The sequence below is a fragment of the Pavona decussata genome, unplaced genomic scaffold (genome assembly GCF_977016875.1).
Source record: "Pavona decussata unplaced genomic scaffold, jaPavDecu1.1 SCAFFOLD_51, whole genome shotgun sequence".
NCBI classification, from domain to species: Eukaryota; Metazoa; Cnidaria; class Anthozoa; order Scleractinia; family Agariciidae; genus Pavona; species Pavona decussata.
In genome coordinates this window covers 1,014,221-1,021,668 of record NW_028145473.1, presented here as the reverse complement: position 1 = coordinate 1,021,668, position 7,448 = coordinate 1,014,221, and the positions used below count along the sequence as shown (strand labels likewise).

Genomic DNA, 7,448 nt, shown 5'->3' with positions numbered 1-7,448 from the left:
TGAAGAATGTCAAGTCATTGCCTTTTGGACATACAACTGTAAAAAGAGATGAGAGCCATCATTTACCTAAGAATCCGACCAAAAACATACTTTGATTACACAGTAAGCAATCGCAAGCGACGTTTATTTTTCGGCCGGCTCTTGTTGTTTGATTGTAGATCTGAATTGAGGTGTGTCAGCAGACACGATCATGAAAAGTGAATGACGTGTTTGATGTTACACCATATTCTTCATTGGTATTAAGTGATCGGTAGTTAGAGACCATCACAACTTCTACCTGCAACTGATCAATACGCTAACAAGACAGGTACACGATGAATATCAAAAGCGGCGTCTACTAGGACTTAACAGGACTTAAAAGGCTAAGATAGAACTGAATCTGCCTTCTAACACTTACTTCGCTCGTACTTAGTTATTTTCGTGAAATCTACGGACTCTTGCAAGTGTACTTTGCTACTCCAGTAGTATGGTGTTTATTTCAAGAGTCATTATGTTCTACATTGAGAATACTGTGAACGTAAGAACGTTCGCTATTGCCAAGACTGAGGTAGACCCACGGTTAAAAGACCATTTACCAAGCACGTTTGTTGGTATAAAGAAATCTGTCATTTTGATGCGCAGCCGATAAGGATTTCATCTAAGCATAACTCAAGGCAGCTATCGTGAATTATGGTGTGCAACATCAACGAATGAACGCCTAATTATTTTCGTGCATGATTAGCTCTGTAATATCTTCAGAAGAGTTGTTTACTCATTGCGTGTTATTGAATCTTCTGTGGCCAGTTAACTTCGCCCCCTCTTCGCTTGAAATACATGCATCAGTCGATATCTAAAGACGCTGAGATATACGTTAGGTTAACGGCAATGTACATAGCATAAATTCAGACTTTCCCTGAGTATTTAAATTCTTGTCATATTTGATGGCTAAATTAATCGCTAAATTGAAGTCAATATTGTTCAAACGGCAACTATAGCTTTCAAAGAGGCTCTTAAAGGGTTTTTCATTGCTGCAGTAAAATGATGAAAGCCGAGTCAGAACAAAACATTGTATCTGATCATGTCAGCAAACTATAAACACCTTTGTAACTCTGTTGTTGGGCAATACCTTCAGGCTGGTTCTGACGTCATAGTGGTTATCATAGCAACAGATTAGCTCAAGAGCCCCTAAATTTCGGATTTTGCAAATAATCTTAAAAACTAAGTCAGTGGTCTACCATTTTTATTGCTTGTTGGAAGTCCAATAAATGGGCCTTTTGCACTAACTGGTCACATGGTAAAAAAATCCACGAATCGAATCTACTACGTTCTTTTGCTAGCCAGTATGGTGGATTTTGTGGTTTTATGTGGCCAGTTAGTGTAAAAGGCCCATTCTGTCTCTCTTCTTCTATGAGGAGAAGTTATTCAGTGTTGAAAATGGCATTTTTCCACTTAAGGAAAAATTATACTGCAAACGTTCTCCGAAACGTTTATATTTGAAGTGGCATACGGAATGTTGATGCATGCAAAAACTTCACGAACAGCTAAAAACGCTGCTGATATCTTAACCATAGTTAATTGAGGGACTGGTTAGGAAACCTTTCCACGACAACAATGGTGCTGCAATTTATGTTGGAAGGGCTGCGACCCTGCACAATCCTTTTTTTTAACGTTCATACCACAGTTGAATATCTTAACAAAAACGTTTCGATTGGTCAGTTGCTCCAACACATTCCAAACGCTATTGTTGTTTGTGCATGGTCAAGGCCAAAAAGGCAAATAAACAAAAAATAACAAAGAAGCTTGTCAGGTTTCGTAGCCATTGCCTTTAATTAACTATGTCTTAACTCTCAGATGTTCATAAGTTAACGGACAAGTTACAATAACTATAAGTTTAATTTACAGTGCGAAAACTGAACAAGGTCAAAAACCTTGAGACAAAGAGGCAATTTCTTTGACGCTGAGCGATCTCTGCGAAAGGGCCGACGGCCGTGTTTGCTGGTCCCTGGCCCAAAATGAAGTTCTGCATGTCAGTCATGGGAAGCTCGGCAAGATTTCCTCATTCACGTTCTCTTTGTCTGTTTCATCTGGGTACTAAAATTCACTTTCGTCAGAATGGACTGTGTAAAGAACCAAAAGGCAACGCCCCAGAGTAGGACATACAGGACCGCATGTGGTTGCGATTTAAGCGATTCGTTAAAAATGGTATTTGTCAATGTCATTTAGACAGGTGGAAATCAAGTTGATATTAATTTGCATGATATGCAGTCTCTAGAAATTCTATAGTGTCGTAATTTAGTTTGCAGTAAAAATTCATTACGTGAGCCTGATCATGACCTAACGTTCTGCTCCTAAACTCAGGATAATGAAAAGGAGATGTTAGCGAAAAACATGATTAAGCCGCAGTGGTAGAAAACAGAAATCCTTTGCTCAATCCTACCAAAGTAAAATTTGGAAATTGAGTGAAGGAAAAATATATTGATTTATTTCCAAAACATTTTTAAATATTTTCACGGTGTACTTTGTTTAATTGCGTTATCTTTCCGCAACTATAGAGAACTCTACCCAATGGAGTACACCTCAGAACAACTGAACAACTTTCGAATCTGTTACATCGCCTTAAACTTGGTTCCCGAAGGACTGCGAAAGGTCTTCAAGCAAGAATGGGATTTTCGTTACAAGACAACTCGATTTGGAGAATGGAAAGAGACTCCACACAATGGCCGGGATTTCTTCAACAGCGAAAGTCGACGAAGTCACGTGAAGAATGCGCGATATCTGGCCACAATACAGAATGGAAATACGGCAGAATGGGACTGTAGTTGTCTGTTTTTTACGATCTTGTACTCAGATAGCATTGGCAGTACCCTTAGTCCAGCTGTCAACAATATTGTCGATGACCTTCGCCAAGTACGAAACGATATTGCTCATATCAGTGAAGCTGAACTAACTAATGTTGAATTCCATAACTATGTGTCGAGAGTTTTAGCCTCATTCAACTCTTTAATACTTCCGGTTAATGAAATTGAAGAGGTTAAAAACCAGAGGAGCTTTCCTACTGCTGAAATAAGTAACTTGAATCTACAGGCTGATAACCTAAAATCTCTCCTGAAACAAGCAAACGCCGATTTACATTCTAAGGAAAAAGAAGTGAAAACTCGATCTAACAAGTGATTTAGAAGTTTCCCAAAACACATTGCAGTCAAAGCAAGAAGAAGTTGAAACTCTAACCCAGGAGATAAATTCGAAAGTCGAGTCTCTTTGCAGCCTCACATTCAAGCCTTCGCATGAAATAATCAAACATTCAACTGACGTCGCGATAATCATGACAAAAATGGACGATCTCGAAAATGAAAGTAACGGAGTTGTCAGCACCATTTATTTATTAGGAAATCCGGGATGCGGAAAAAGTCAAATCGCTCGTCAAGTTGGACAGGAGGTGTTTGACAAAAAATCCCGTAAAGGAGCGGGACTGACTTTTGTTGCAACCCTGAATTCAGAAACTCAAGAGACATTAGCTAACTCGTACTTCAGCTTTGCTAAACAGCTAAAAATAACTGAGTACACTTTGACAAAACCTGGCGACCTCGAAAGTGGGCTGCCAAGAGGAAACAATTCAGCACCTGATCTGTCTTGTTCTGCCTCAGAAGAAGCAGTTTTCCGGCTGGTTGATAATTGCAGACAATGTTGTTGGCTTGTCCTTGGTTCGTAGCCATCTGCCGCCAACCGGCAGTGAGGAATGGGGCAACGGGAAGGTACTAATTACTACTCAAGATAGCAGCTCAATACCTTGCAATGTCCCTCACACATACCACGAATCTCTCAGTGAATGAATGCGGCCGGATGAAGCATTGGAGCTACTGAAGCAAGTATCTCAAATCCCCAATCAAAAACAGGCTGAGAAGGTTGCGGAAGTCCTCGAGTATCAGCCACTTGCCTTAGCAGCTCCCGCATTTTACGTGCAAACAGTTGTGACCTGTGTTTCGCCGAGTTACAGCTGGACAAACTACCTGGAAACATTTGGCCGTGGAGAACGTGATGCAACAGAGGAACCTCTTGCAAAACAGAATTTAGCGTATTCGAAAACAATGACTTCCGCCATCAACATGGCAATAGAAAGAGCTGCAGAAGGTGATGAAGTTCTTCGTGAGGCATTTTATTTGTTTTCGTTGTGCGCATCCGAACCTCTCCCCATTGAAGCTGCTGTGTACTCGCACAAAAGTAAAAACGGAAGAGTTGATCAGGGCAAAAATTTTGAAATCATCCTTGATTTCATGTTCATACAACGATGACAGTGAACCTGCTTACTTAAGGGTACATAACATTGTTCAGGATGTGCTCAAAACAATTGTTTATTTTGGTCACGAAGGTAAAGGTAGATTTGAGTGCATATCTGCAGTAGTTAAGACTTTTCATTCTTTAATTGAGAAAGGTTGTGATCTGTTATTCTCAAGTCAACACGTTTGCATCAAGTTGCGCAGAGTCACGACTCACTGCAAAGAGCTTCTTGAAATTCTCGCCACTAATTTTGAACGGAAGGATCAAGCAGTGAAGGAATTTTCGCCTTTTATGACAGTTGGCGATGTAGTTTCATGGCTTTGTTCAGTTGCAAAGGTTTGTTGCGACCTAAGTAATCCATCAGCGGCAAGTCTTTTTTCCACTTCCTCTCTTGAGTTTATTAAGTACATGAGCGGCACACCGGAAGGTGACTCATTAAAAGGGAAGGTATTCAATGAGCATGGTGACGTACTGTTGCTTCAGTGCAAGTATGAATCATCCATATCATATTATAAACAGGCTAGAACCATTTACGGTGACGACCATGCTAGTATCGGAGAATGTTACTCAAGATTAGGAAGCCCTTACAGTCACCTTGGACAGAAAAGTCAGGCTAAAGAACACCTTGAAGAAGCACTAATTATTGCAAAAGAGGTTTACGGTGAACAACATCCCAATGTAGCTGCAAGTCATACTAACTTGGGAATCGTTTGCAGTGACCTTGGGCGGCACTACGAAGCTAAACAACACCACGAAAAAGCACTGATGGTTGGAAAGGAGGTTTATGGTGAACACCATACTCATGTAGCAGCATCTTATAACAGCTTAGGACGTGTTTACAATGACCTTGGACAGTACAATCCAGCTAAGGAACACTATGAGAAAGCACTTATTGTCACAAAAGAAGTTTACGGTGAACATTATGGTAATGTGGCAACAGTTTATTTTAACTTAGGAGTTGTGTACAGTGACCTTGGACAGCACAGCCAAGCTAAAGAGCACCATGAAAAAGCACTGACAATTAGAAAAGCAGTTTACGGTGAGCAGCATGCTCATGTGGCGGCAAGTTTTAACAGCCTAGGATGTGTTTACAAAGCCCTTAGACAGTATGATAAAGCTAAAGAACATTTTTCGCAAGCACTTATTTCTGCAAGAGCTGTTTACGGTGAAAAAGAAGCTGATGTGGCAGTGAGTTATAGTAACCTAGGAGCCATTTGCAGTGAGCTCGGACGGTTCAATCAGGCTAACGAATACCACCAAAAAGCACTGATCATTAGAAAAGAGGTTTACGGTGAACGACATCCTGATGTAGCAGCAAGCTATAGTTACTTAGGAAATGCTTACAGGGCACTTGGGCACCACGTGCACGCTAAGGAACACTACGAAAAAGCACTAATGATTAGAAAAGAGGTTTACGGTGAACAGCATCCTGATGTAGCAGCAAGTTATAATAACTTAGGAGTTTTGTACAATGACATTGGACATCACCAACAAGCCAAATATCACCACGAAAAAGCACTGTTTATCAGAAGGAAAATTTACAGTGAACAACACCCTGATGTAGCAACAAGTTACAGCAACTTAGGAAATGTTTACAGGGCCCTTGGGCAGCACAGTCAAGCGAGAGAGCACCACGAAAAAGCATTGTTTATTAGAAAATTGGTTTGTGGCGAACAACATCTTGATGTGGCAGCAAGTTACAACAACTTAGGAAACGTTTACAGGGAACTTGGACAGCACAGCCAAGCCAAAGAACACCACGAAAAAGCAATGATTATTAGAAAACATTTTCATGGCGAACAACACGCTGACGTTGCAGATAGTTACAATAATTTAGGAAATGTTTACTGTCACCTTAAACAGTACAGTCAAGCAAAAGAGCTCCTCGACAAAGCACTGATTATTCGGAAAGAGGTCTTCGGTGAGCAACATCCTCAGGTAGCAGCAAGTTATTGTAGCTTAGGAAATGTGTATAGAGCCCTTGGCGAGCACATCCAGACTCAACAACACCATGAAAAAGCACTGTCTATTAGAAAAGAAGTTTACGGTGAACACCCTGATGTGGCAGCAAGTTATAATAACTTAGCAATTGTTTTTAGTGACCTTGGACGGCACAGTCAAGCTAGGGAACAGTGTGAAAAAGCACTTGCCATTTATAAAAAGTTTTATAGTGAGCAACATGCTGTTGAAGAAATGATTTTTCGCAACTTGAGAATTATCGACAGAAAGCTTTTAGAGCAAGATCAAGGCAAAAATTAGAATTTCAAATGATAAAACTAGTTGTATTTTACTTTTATTGTTCTGTTTAAGGCTTTACTGAAATAAAGTTGAGCAACTTGTAAGTGTGCTATTTTTAAGTCACCAATTTAAAGAAACATCACGTCAAAGTGTAAACAACTTTGGAGTCAAATTTGAAAGCTCGTGTTAGTTATGGTCATGCTAAATACCCAGGCGATTCAAAAGTGGTAAAATTCAACGAAACGGGCAGGGAGGGGTGAGTGTTCTTGAGAATGGGTAGCCCTAAGAGTACCACAAGCTTCAGTATTCAAACCTCTGTTCTCTGAAATAGCTCTAGTTTCCCAAACGTTAGCGTCTACATGTACTGTATTTCTTAGAGGTAAACCTCGTAAAGTTTAAACTTTCCCCTCCCTCCCTCTTTTTGTTATGCATGTTCAGGAAGCCGCTTTCAAATAAAAATAAGCCATAGGACGCACGTACGTAGATATTTTCAAACGTTTTAGGTATCATTATCCACAAATGTTTACAATTAAAGCTAAGTTCATCTTATGAGAAAGGAATATTATTAGTCTTATCTTTAAGTGTCCCTTGTAAATTTTCTATGCAGGGCCTATTTGAATGTAAGCTTCGTTGCTGAATACACTACCCTTCCAAAATAAAATTACATTTACATTTTTTCCACATGTCCAATTACTCAGCACTGATTTGTTATCTTGTTAGCTCTTGCACCAGATCTGACCATTAAAGTCTCTGCCTCAGAGCAAGCCCTCTGTGGCAGAATGGAGGGGAGGGAGGAGTGGGGAGGAGAGGTTATCTCTATTTCCTCCCCGCACCCCCTCCTCCTAGATCTTTCCTTCGTCAATAACTTGCGGTTGAAGACATGAACACTTAAAATGCTGTGTCCTGTGTTTTCACATCGTCTTGTGCTCTTTTAAAAGTATATTTGGGTCAGCTAA

At 40.2% G+C, this 7,448-nt stretch overlaps 1 pseudogene; it reads left to right on the top strand.

Moving 5' to 3' along the window:
• The first annotated feature begins 901 nt into the window (after nucleotides 1-901).
• On the top strand, nucleotides 902-6,596 carry LOC146480989 (uncharacterized; annotated as a pseudogene).
• The last annotated feature ends 852 nt before the right edge of the window (nucleotides 6,597-7,448 follow it).